Genomic DNA, 13,648 nt, shown 5'->3' with positions numbered 1-13,648 from the left:
AATATCGTAATTCCACGAATCCGTGTGATTGCTGCATTTACAACCACACGGGTTTTATAACTTGTATGTTATTTTTCACAAGCACTAGGTTTGGTGAAATTACAATGTTGAAGCTGAAGGCAAGGCTAGTTTGAGAGAAAATCATATTGACCTGGTGTTAACAGTATTATCAAGCTGAATATATGATGACACTGTTCACTGTATACACTGTACAGGGAACACACACAGCATTGTCTGAACTGTAATGTTTTAATGTTCAGCTAATAAAAGCACGATTTTCTTCATTAATGTGACATCAGTCCTCTCATTTATGTGTTAACATCGGCCATCTGGGTTTATAGTTTGCAAACAATGTTTTCTGTATTTACTTTAGTTGTTCTTTCTATTAACTCACCATCACTCCATGTGCATTGCAATTGCTTTAAGAAACACTTTATGTAGGCTAACTTCGTTTTATAACCTAATTAAAATTCAGTATAATAAAGGTGCAATTAATCTGTTTTCACAGTCTTTATTTCTGATGTCAAAGGTGATTTGGCACTAAGGCTGACATTTTTGTGTTCAATATTAGCAAGTCTTGTTTGGGATCTGAAATAACTTGTCACTCTATACAGTGCACCTCCACTTCTAATTTTACTTCCCTGTGAAGTATTTAAAGTCAATAGTGTCATTATTATTATTATTATTATTATTATTATTATTATTATTATTATTTCTTGGCAGAAGCCCTTATCCAGAGCGACTTACAACATAATTGCAAAACAAAGTGCAAGAATACAGTTCAGTACAAGGCATCAAACATCACAAATTCAATTTACATTAAACAAAGCAATTCAAGATATAATACATTTTACAACTTCCAATTTATACAGTTAAGTACAGTAAGTGTGGACCTACATCCTGGACAGTAAAAGCTAAGTGCCGTCAAGATGTAGGGTCACAGTCAAGGGTTACGGGAAAGGGAGCAAGGGGGAAAATCAATCAATAACGCAAGAAGCATGATAAAATGCTATGAAGTGCTATCTAACGGGGATTAAAAATGACTAATATTACAAGTACTGTCTGAAAAGATGTGTCTTGAGTAAGCCCCAGAAGGAGGTCAAGGACTCTGCTGTTTTGACTTTGGTGGGAAGGTTTTTTTTTTTAAATTAAATTAATGACATTCAAAATAATTCCACGAGCCGTCTGAGTGAACAGAGACTGACCAATGGCAGCGCTTCGAGTCCTGCGTGCGTGTGTGGGTTAATGCGTAAAAATTAAAAGGTTGAAGGTTAGAGGTCGGTAGAGCATGATCATGTATGTGTAATAGTAGTCTTTGACCAAGCATTTACAATAGCATTTGACATTCGCATTTTAATTTTGTCCGGAAAATGGTGTAAGGGCTAGGACATGCATTTGCAAAGAGGGGCGCTATTTTTCTCTTTTCACAATTGCATTATCATTTGAATAAAGTCCACCATAAAGTGGGGAAGTCTTTGAAAATGCAATTGCAATGTGCTTTTGCATAAACATGTTATTATTGTCAGTGAATGTGTGTACTAGTATATGGAAATTAACATGCAAATGGGATTATTGCATTTTCATTTTCATTTTGTCCCAAATAATGCATGTATAAATGGAACATGATTATGCAATTGTGGGATTGCATAATGATGTTCCATATTGCATTATCATTTGAATTAAGTCCTCTATATGCTTCCATACGGCTTAGCCACAGTGCTTGTATTTTTTCATTTTAATTCTGCAATAGGTCCTTGAAAATGAATCAGATAACTTCCTTCATGGCACTGTGGTTCCCTGTTTGATCCTTGCAGTAGCGGGTGCCTGCACTGATAAATGCTGCTTGTCCAGTTGAGGTTCACACTCAAAAAGAATTGTAATCACCGCTGACTGAAGTAAGATAGGGAGGTTGGTGATATAATCCTGGATTAAAAGTAAAATACAAAGCAAAATCCCATCCAATTAGCATAGTTCGAATGTAGTCGTGTGTTTGTTTGTTTGTTTATTTATTTAAATGAAGGGTGTAAATCCATGCTAAATGTACCAAAAGAAGCTCATGTGAACACAGATGCTCCTGGCTGTCATGAAATGGGCCTCGATATGGTTTTCCTTGTAGCCGGATTCCTGTGCTTCCTGTGATAAGGGTGAACATCTCTGCAGAGTTTAACTGCTCTCTGTCAGGCATGTCAATGAGTGAGCATCAAAGCACTTCAGGCCTGTTGCCAGAACAAGAAGGGTTTTGTGCTATGTGTGAGGCTGCCATAATATGGGTTTATATTTCCTCACCCGAGTGGATTCTGATTGACTGCTTGTGTGCTTTGAGATGGAAGTGGCAAGGACAGGAAAACCTGCAGCTCATGTTAATTTCTGTGAAGTGATTTGAAACGAGACACACTCAATCAACTTGCAGTTGAGTAGAACTGTGAGTTTCCGAAAACATGAATAATTCCCTAGATATTAGAAGTGAATGCAACAATTTATCAAATTAGAAAAATAAAAAACATAATAATAGAAAAAGTGTCTAAAAGTGTTCAATCGATTGACTGTACAATGTGCCGCACTGTTAGAAAGCCAGTTTGAATTTAGCTATACTACATTTTATTAGTTGCTGTAGGGAGAAACTGTAAATTGTTTTTCCAAAGTCTAAATTACACTAGAAGACGCATTTCATTACCACAAAGCACCGTAACTCCACACACACTGATCGGCTCTCAGAGAAACAAAGCAGGGTCTCCCACTGCACCACAGCCAATTAAATCCAGTACAGACCTGCAGTAAATGGATATATCCTTCATATCAATGTAATTATTTTACTATTCTGAATCCAATAATTGAACAGCAGTGCATCAAAAATAATCTATCCATTTATATTATGGAACAAACCAGCCAGTGTATTTTAGGACATATGTTCTCATCTGTCTCTTCTGCTTCTCTCATCACTCTGTGCTGGTCAGGAACGAGTCCTTCTCCCTGGCATGGACAGGAAACCCTTTGTCTTCCAGGCTGAGCTGGTATGGATGGGTCTGTCCACATCCTTATCTCATCCTGAGCAGATCTGCGCAGGACCAGAGCTGCAGCTGTGACTCTGCACAGCGCTGGGGCACGGAGCAGCTCCTTGCTGTTCACACAGATAAGGGCTTCACATCCCAGAGTCCCAGAGTCATCAATGGATCCGTGACCAATTCATTCGCATCCCCACACATCGCTGCCCTTCCCACACCTCTGACAGAGGAATGGATCCCTTTACTCATTATAAATACATAGATTGATCAATGAATAGAGCATACTCAAATAAAACCAGTTCACAGCAGGAGGATGAAAGATAGCTTTTGTTGTGATTCTGTCAGAAATGAATAAAAGATAATACTTTAATTTAAATGTGAGGTGAAATTGTTAACACACAAACAAGAGCAGATTCTGTATAGACTGAGAAGTGCTCATGTAAAATGTAGATCTGGGATCATGTGTCCCAGCTGAGTGGTTCCTCTGAGGGGACAAAGACTACCTGTCAGTCTCTCAATGGCAGAGCAGCTTTAATGTTCATCTGCTCAGGCCAGGACAACAGAGCCTTGTTCCTGAAGGGTCCTGCCCATGCAGGAAGCACATATCCGCAGCTCCTGTTACCACAGTGTTGCACATAGTTGCAGATACTGGCCCCGAGCTGAACTGGCATGCACTTCAAGCAAAGCGTTATTGGTGAAATGTAATAGGATCCAAAGAGGAAACGGGCGTCTAGCATCAATAAGCATAAATATCAGACACACTACACCTGCACAAGCTGCCTTTGCTACTGAATGAATACCTCAACCCTCGCAAACATCTCCATGGCCTGGAAAATGAAGAGATCATAATGTTGATGCTCCCCTATAAGGCAGGAATCCCCAGTGTGAGCCAGGATCAGGTGTGCTATGCCAGGTGTGTGTCCTGCAGGGTCCCTGCCCGGCAGACGCCTCCTGCGTCTCTCAGCACAGGCCAGTATCCACTGCACTGCAATACTGTACACCTGTAAACACACCATGAGGTACCTGATAAATGGGGGGCTGTCCTGTGTGTCTGTAATCAAGGTAACTGTGCCACTGCAAATTCAGAAGAACAGGGTTTGATAAGAACCAGTATAAGCTGGCAGTTTTGGGCTGAGCCCCACTAATGTGACGTCACTCCTACATGCTCGTGGTTGAGCACACACTCCCTTGGAGCTGTCAGGCAGACAGCGTGTGCTCCTCTCCTCTCGTTCTGCCGGCCAGAGGTTGTTATGATCGATCTCCTTGCAGCCACTCGTAATCAAGCCCTCTTGATTGAACCGCATCTCGTTCCTGGAGTATTTCACTCATCTCTCTAGCGGGGGAACCCTGGTGCTCAGGATTCACAGTGCTGTCTGGGTTTTGCTTTATCCAAATCACTTATTGCTTAATTGGCTCAATTTTGTTGCTTAATTAGTCAAAGTTTCCACGTGTTCAAGGTAACCAGTAACTAATGATTTAGAGGAATGATGGACAAACTATTTCTGATGAAGAGCATTTTCATGTTTACCAGTCTTGTGATCTATTTATTGACTGTGAAGAACCCAGTAAATAATTGAAGTATGAAGCACAGAGGATAATGTATTTATTTAACATGTCCAGCCTGGAAGGCGCCGACATGGAGTCTCTCTGAACAGCAAGATATTTACAGCTTTTATAGGAAGCATGAAATGTGGTCCTGTGGGCAGGGTCAGTCACATGTTCCCAAGAAGTGTTACCTCAAGGTCAGGTGTCTGGATGTTTGCGGTTGTCTTCCTGGGGTAAGGTGTGGGATGCTGAAACAAGATGGCTTCCTTTGATGTACTGGGAGAGGTCCGATCCCGGTTTGCTCGGTCTGCATACTATTATTAATAAAGAACATTATACAGTTTATATAAAACATTATACCGGCTCTTCAGGCTGTATTGTATATATTTAAACTGAAACACACCAGCAGTGAGAGGCTTGCTCTGCATGTCAGCAGTCAGTCCAGGGCGCACAATTGCAGGAAGCCTATTCTGCCACTGCCTGTGGCTTCAGGAAAGCTTCGTTATGAAGCTTGCCCCTTCACAGGTTTTTTTGCGTTTAGCTCCCAATTCAGCGACACCCAATGAATGAATTGTTGCTACCTTGGATTTGGTGGTTTTTTGGTCAACACTGATTGCTGAGCCAAAGTTCAAGTGTAATTGAAGTTTGCTAAACATCTTTTTAAAAAGTTCACTTTTAACATGAAATTCTTTGATGTGTTTTTTATTAACTGTTCTAAAGTGTCTTTCCACACTTTGGTCTGCCACTGATCAACACAGGAAATGGCCATGATGTCAAAGTGAAAAATATAATCTGCAAATTGTTCTAAATTAATTACAAATACAAAACAGAAAATACTTGTCTTCTCTTAAGGATCTGTGTCATGGAGATCAGAGCTGGCCTCCATCCTGAACTCAACACAGCGCGATCAGATTACGACCTTTTTAGCAAAACTTTGGATAACTGAGAATGTGAAGAGACAATGAGGTAAATAAAACTATACTTATTTCGTTTGAATACAGGGACAAGTCAAGCTGGAAACAGGTTGTTGTGCTTAACTTTTGTCTTTTTAACTATGCCTTATTGTGTGACAACACGATAAGAACTTATTATTATTAATACAAATGAGATGCATCTATTTTATGAAATGCTTCTATTTATTGTTAATAACATACACAATGTGGAGAGGAATGAGATGATGCTACATCAGCCCAATGTATAGAAAATTAATCTGAACTGCACTGGTCCCATTTCTGCTCACGTTTTAAAGATAATCAGTAAACTATCGACAGGGTGAATGAGAATCTGCGATGCAGTTTTAAACCCTAGATGACTCGTAAAGGCCGTTGTAGCTTATGTGCTAACAGGCCCTATTTCAGTTCACTGTGCATGTTTCAACACAATTGTACATTATTTAGATATAGACAATGAGTCTTCTAAAGCAGTTTGCAAAACTAAACATTTGAAGTGAAATACAGCTGGTGTCTCACATATCTGTACAATATCACCCGTTTCTGTTTACTGCGCATGATTAACAAAGACATTTCTAACTCTTTATTTGAAGGTTCGAAAATGGTCTTTTGAAGAAATGGAAAATCAGAAGTGTTTCTCACACTTGTACTACAAGAGTCACTTATTTGCAAAAATGGTGTAAAACCATTAAAAAGGAAGACTTAAAGTCAGGCACCCAGATAAGAACTTCATAGAATGTATACAGAATATAATTTAGAGATGTTACTGAATTGCGTTACAAGGTAGAAGTGCCTGACCGGTGGATTTGTACAGGATTTCTGGTGATAAAATTTCAGTCATTAGGGGGGTCTGGGCTGCCTCCCAAATCGCACCCTTGGTCCCTCGTTCCCTTCCCTTGTGGGGCGGAAGTATCTTAAGCACTGTCCCAAACCCTTAGGGAACGAGTGAAGGGAGTTTAATCGAGCCGTTTGTGCCCTTCAATGCTCCCTTCGACGAAGTGTACAAAAGCGCACACTTATGCGGAAGTGTTTTAGTGCTGAAGTCCCAGAACTCTCTGCGTTAAAGGCAGAGACAAGTCAACTGGGAAAATATAGCAGCGGCGGGTGTATATACATGTAATGTTAGCTAGACAGTTGTAGAAATTGTTAAATTATGTATGAAGGAAATAATACATAGATAGATAAAATAAAATGATTATATAATCATGATTTAAATATACGATTAGAAAGTTAAACCAAAAAATGTTTTGGAAACTATCATTTAATTAATTACTGAAGTAGTATACTATAAAACTAGGAGGTGATATTAACGAAGTGTATTTCAAAAATTATTATTATTATTATTACTATTTCAATTAAATACAAATACAAGAAAAGACTGCGTAGGTACTTTTTCAGACAATGCCGACGCTGAAGTGTGTCCCATTGAGCGCTTTTAGCTTCACCCTACCACCCTCCTCACTCTAGTGCACACTCTGTGACGTCAGCACAACGTCACGCAAAGTGTACACTTGTCGAAGGGAGTAGGGAGCAAGTGTGCCGCTCCCTGCAAACCCCCCCCCCGTGGTGCTGAGAGCAGGACGTGCTGCTTCTGAAGCCCCTCCACTGCAGTGTGATCGAGTCAGGCCCTCATGACTCTGGTCTTTTGAAATGACTGTGTAAACTGTTTTGTTGAAGTAAAAAAAAAATTGTAAGTTGAAAGATAAATTCTTAATAAAACAATGAAATATTTGACTGTCAGTTTTATACGTATGACTCAGCCTTGTCCCTCTTACGTTTATTTATTTATTTTAAAAACTGCTCCTGTAAAAATCTGTATCTTTCCATGTCTCCCTCACTCCTCACACCTGCTTGATTCACACATGATCCGGTGCGACTCTAGTGTGACTGTGTCTCCCTTTGTGCTTATCTATCTATCTATCTTTAAGGCTGCTGCTCCTTATTGCCTCTGTCTGTATTCTGTGTCTGTGTGCTGCTGGGTAGGTCTCACTCCCCGAGATGCTGAGACTGGAGATTATTTATCTAGAAAAAGTATAAATCTGCTTAAATCTGCTGGTTGAATAGACATATATTTATGTATTTATACATATTTAATGTCTGAAGTTACTTTAGTATTTTTTAATAGATTTTTTCTGAACATCATGGGGTTCATTCTTTATTTCTGTAAGAAAGTTACTACTTGTGTTTGACCTTTGAGAGTTATCTAACAAAGACTGCTGTGATAATTTTATTTAATATTCTGTATTTTTAAATTGGTATGATTTAGTTTCATTTAGTTACTGTTGAGGGGGCGAAATTATTAAAATTGTGTTTTCATTCTCTATGTCTGTAAGAATGTTTCTAATTAGCTGTACTGAAGGCTGTTCAAACTTCTTACTGTCAATACAACCAAGACCATTAAGGTCTTCAGACTGCACCCCCAAGCCATTCTAATGTGTAAATTATATAAATATACATACACACATAGGTTTGTGCTTAAATCATATTGAGTGCATTTACTTAATCTTATTGCATGAATGGATTACATTAGATATTTATTTCAAATAATTTGATGTTTGTTACTAATTGAAGACTCTGTATAGGAAGTTGAAGAAAGTGTTTTTGTGATTATTATATAATGTTTTATATTAAAACTAGCATTAGAAGTAGTTTTGTATACAGACTGAGCAGATTAGATTTAGCAGGACAAGTAAAGGGTCAACAAGGTTGATTTGTTAGAAACTCCTGTCAGTAATGAAAGATTACACAGTGCTGAAATAGCCTACAGATGTCTGCTGTGAATTTGTTTATGACTTAATCGTTTCTCCAGATAGGCAGGAATTGTTTCTGTTAATGGGCGATTGACACTAGGTAAATGACGACCGTGGGATCGCATCTTCCTAGTGCACATCAAAGACAGACATCTGCTTTGGATCCATCACCTCTTCACGGGAGGACAGATCGAAAACGGACCCGGACCTGTATCTTCTGATTGGATGAACGGCCATAAGATGTTCTGTCATTTTCCTATAAAGCTGCACTCATGTTTGTAAACATTAAGTCTCACTGAAGGAATTATTCCTGACGTGGGGCTTCCGAGCCGGCTTGATTAAAGTTCTATTTGCTTTATCTCCACGACTTCTCCACTTATTTCCGAGACAGTTCTACACTAATATTATTATAAACTGCTGATGGTTTTGCCTCCCTCTTCTCCTCCAAGATCACAGACATCCACAAGCACTTCAACAGTCCCCCCTCCTCTCCCATCACACCCAAACCTCCCACCAACCAAGTTTGCTTTCCTTCATTCTCTCAGACTTTCCTCTCTCCTCGCAGGTCACAAACCTGCACCCTGGACCCTCTCCCTTCTCGCCTCCTCCAAGCGACTGTTCCTGATCTTCTCCCCTTCATCTCCTCCCTCCTCTCTGTCTGTTTCCCCTCTGCATTTAAACAAGCTGCTGTCATCCCACTGCTCAAAAAACCAACCCTTGATGCCACCTCTCCTCAGAACTACCTGGTTCTCCTACCTCAGCAACCAGACCTACCAAGTGACATGGCGAGGTTCCTCATCCACCCCCCAGCCTCTCCTCATTTGCGTACCCCAAGGCTCCATCCTGGGCCCCCTCCTGTTCTCTCTCTACACTCGCTCCCTGGGCCCCCTCATCGCATCCCATGGTTTCTCCTACCACTTCTACACTGATGATTCCCAGATCTTCCTGGCTTTACCCTCTTCTGACCCTCTCGCATCTCTTCCTGTTTGTCTGCCATCTCCACCTGGATACACTCACACCACCTCAAGCTCAACCTCTCCAAATCGGATCTCCTGTTTTTCCCCCCACTCTTCCTCACCTTCTGCTGACCTCCCCATCTCGATCCCCTTGGAATCAACCACACTCTCTCCTTCTTCTTCTTCCGCTAAAAATCTAGGAGTGACCCTCGATCCTGCGCTCTCCTACACCCACCACATCACCACCTCCTTCCAGCGCTTACTCAAGACGCATCTTTTCAGACAGTACTTGTAATATTAGTCCTTTTAATCCCTGTTAGATAGCACTTCATAGCATTTTACCATGCTTCTTGCGTTACTAATACTTGTGTTATTGATTGTTTCCTCCTTGCTCCCTTTCCCGTAGCCCTTGACTGTGACCCTACATCTTGACAGCATTTAGCTTTTACCGTCCAGGATGTATGATCTCACTTACTGTACTTGCCTGTGTAAATTGGAAGTTGTAAAATGTATTATGTTTTGAATTGCTTTGTATAATATAAATCTGAATTTGTAATGTTGATGCCTTGTACTGAACTGTATTCTTGCACTTTGTATTGCACTTATATTGTAAGTCGCCCTGGATAAGGGCGTCCGCCAAGAAATTAAAATTATAATAATAATAATAATAATAATAATAATAATAATAGTAATAGTAATAGTAATAGTAATAATAATAATAATAATAATAATAATAATAATAATAACAAATGCTGCTTTTAATGAGATTTTTTTAAATTTCCCAGTTTCTACATATATATTGTATGATTCTTATATAACATGCATATTCTATGATTTTTATATTTAAGGAATTCTGAAGTTAAATCACATGATGGTGTGAATACACACACACAGATTATTACATTTATTTTAATTCTTTTGAAGTTAAGACCCTTTATACTGACTTATCATTCTTTATCTCTGTGAGTAAACTATGCTATCTAGTAAAAAAGCTGTGCAAGGGGGGAAGGGCTGAAACTCACTAGGATCTGTAAAGACCTGAGATGTTGAGACTGCTCCACATTCTGCTGCATGAAAACTGAAAGAAAGATAAACATTTGTAAAAAATAAACTCTTAGCAGAATATGTACACATACAAATGTTTAAACTCTTTACATTTCTTTAAATAACATGTTTGCTATTTCCTGCATGCAGGGAATTAAATTGTATTGAGTAGTAGTAGTATTTACTGAGATTATATAGGATATTTGACTTGACGCAATGATATTTATTCCATTGCTTTTAAATTTCGTATTTATTCAGGATATTCAAGACCTTTTAGAGCATTCATTATCTCTGTAAGTACAAATTGCTATCTTGTCAAAAGCTGTGCAAAGTGGATGAAGGGCTGAAACTCATTAACATAAAAGATCTGCAAAAAAACTAAATCGACCTGGGGCAGTGATCTCCAGTCATGTAAACCAAACTTAAATCAAACCCTTATAGCAGGGATGGCGAGACTGTGGCACCGTGCCCAGAGTGGCATGCCAAGCGAGCGACCGTATGCGTTTTTTTTTAATAGTTTTTTGCCAGCCCGCCCCTCAGTTGTCTAAACTGATTGGCAATTTAGAAAACCAGTCAGTATATTTGGCAGTGACGGCACTGCCCTCAAGTAATAGGTCGGGTTCCTGTGCACAGATTTTCACAGTTATGCGCAGAACTGCAGAATCCTCCGCTCCCATTGGTGGAGAACTGCAGAACTGCAACAATCTGCACTTCAAGGACAAGATGTTAGTTATGATGAGTGTTTATGCTGCTGTGCGGCACTTTGGCAGCAGGAGGAAGAGGACAAACTGTAAGTCTGTCCTGTTGTGATTAATTGTGTCAGCAATGGACGTGTCTGTTCAACACGGGGGTGGGGGGGCGAAGCATATTGTTAACCAGTATCTCCTGTATCAAATGGAAATGGCCACAATCATTCATATTTAACACTCCGACAATTTAAAAACTTCATAAAGTTGGCAAAAGAAATCTGTAAATTCTCAAAAATAAATAAAGGATGCCTTGATTTGTAGAGTACATTTGTGCACATTCGTACTGACGGTAAATTGATACTACTGTCTAATATAATGTTTCTTCAAACATAAGTGCCACACAATGTATATTAATCTATACGTTTTAGTTATTTTACACAATGTAAAAGCAGTAGATATTAAATAAATATACAATGAAAAAACGAAGGTGCATTTCTAATGATTGAGTGCAAACAAAACACAAAACAATATGAAGGGTTACTAATGCAGCCAAATCAACAACCTTCTACTTCTTGTATGTAACGGCAGGGCAATGGGGGAAATCTGTGGGACTGTCCTCTCTGTCCATACTTTTTCGATTTTTTTGTATTGCGGTTTGTTTTGTTGGCATGTTTGCTTAATACCTTAATTACAACAAAAAATTACTATAAATATTGGTTAAAAAAAAAAAAATACGTTTAGCCCCTGTATAAACTTTTATATCCCTAATTTATTATTGGCACCCTTTGGCACTTGCAAAGTATACAAACCAGACTTTGGGCACAAAAAAGGTTCACCATCGCTGCCTTAGACTCTCTCTCTTTCACACACACACTTCATCTTACACAAAGCTTTTCTTTAAATACTTTGTTCGCTATTGTCTGTAACTCTGGAAACTCATTTTATTGTATAGTAGTAGATTATATTGATTATTTAGATTTGACTTGTTGACATTTTCTGCATCTCTATTTATTTTAATTCATCTATGTTCAGGGTATCTGGAGATTGTCTTTTACACACTTTAGAAAACCCCTAAAATAGTCGCGATGTCAAGACATTTCTCATTATTAGACATTACGAAGTAGCTCTGTGTGAAAACAATACTTATATAAAAAAAAATCTTTTTTTTATTATCATTTTTTGATTTATTTATTCAGATTTTTCATTATTTATATATTCAGATTTTCTAAGTTAAAGCATTTAAAAATTACTTATTTCAACATTTTATACTTGGATGTTTGAGATCTGGGGTCTTTGGACGCTCCTAATACAGCGTGTCGCAGAAAGCTACTTGTTACTCTTAAACCACCCACAGCCCCACCGCTTCTACCCCCAATGACAGCCACCCGTATATACATTAACGAGTCCCCCAGAACACGCCCTGTGGGGAGGGGCCTTGAGTTCAAATTAAGTTCAAGGTAAAAGTTCAAAGGTCAAATCACCACAGCCCCCAGTCTTTCAGAAAAGTGCAGAGAGGAGCTCAGAAGAGCCAGGGAGCCAACTGGAAGTGTCTGCAGACTCCAGACATTCTCGTGTGTTCAGAAGGTCTTCAAGGTCGAAGTCTTGATCTTCTCAGTCTCATGATTTCCTGGTTACAAGCAGTTTTGTCACCCATCTGAAGGCTGTAATACAGAGGGCGAGGACAGTCCTCTTCCACTGGAGCGAGCAGGTGAACACAAGCCAATGGCAAAACAATTATGAACTTAGACACAGGAAGTATCTGTCTGGTGATTTTCCATATTTCCAATACGCTGCCCCCGAGGAGAGGAGAGGCCTTTTGGCCAGAGTCCGAGCAGAACGAAGGTGTAAAGGTTGTAGGATGCAAAATGCAACTGCAATCACCATACCCGTTGGTGCTAATCAGTCCAGACGCACTGAACCACTTCTCTGCAGAGTCAGTCACCGTGGTCTGCCATTTCGCTGAAGCTTTTCTTCTACCATGTATGACTGAAGACTATATATCCCTATCTGCACGTATGAATGCATTACTGTCTCTATGAACACGGCCTGCAGGGTCGAGTGCCCCATTTAAAGGCTTCTCATCCCGACACGTGTCCCGTGTAGACAGACCAGCAGGCTGCTCTCCCACAGGGACCCGGGACGAGGCTCGGAGCTGCCAGCCGGTCGTGGGTACGGCTTGTCGGGGGTTGAAGGTCATCCAGTCTGACTGGTCAATGTGAGGAGTACCAGGGCCGGCTCCCCCGTCACACCGTCAGCACCGGTCCTTCGTCGTCTGCAGTACAGCAATGGAACCCTCCCTCCAAAATACAATTAATTTCAATCAGATGTCCACTGCTGCTGAATTGGTGATCGTAGAACAGCTTTCAGGAGTCTGCTCTGACAGAGCGCAGGACCCGGCCAGGACACGAGCAGGGCTCCGAGCTGCGCACCTCGCAGGCGGATCAGGACCAGGACAGCGAATCGCAGGAAACTGCCGGCGGTTCAGCACGTCACAGAGCCGGCTCGGCACCACGGCGTGATCTTAATCATACCGACATGTTAATTACATTTCACACTTCATACGAACAAGAACACGGGATTATACGGATCAGAGCAGAACTCTGTCTGTCGCTGCTGCGTGGATTGAAGTGGGTAAGACAATCGGCTTCAGATCTTGGAATCAGGAGTTGCGTTTCTGTAGCGGTTAACCCAGCCTGTAATCTAGTAAAACCC

Source organism: Amia ocellicauda, chromosome 12 (assembly GCF_036373705.1).
Source record: "Amia ocellicauda isolate fAmiCal2 chromosome 12, fAmiCal2.hap1, whole genome shotgun sequence".
In the NCBI taxonomy this organism is placed as follows: domain Eukaryota; kingdom Metazoa; phylum Chordata; class Actinopteri; order Amiiformes; family Amiidae; genus Amia; species Amia ocellicauda.
The sequence above is the reverse complement of the archived record's forward strand: the minus strand, read 5'-3'. Positions refer to the sequence as shown.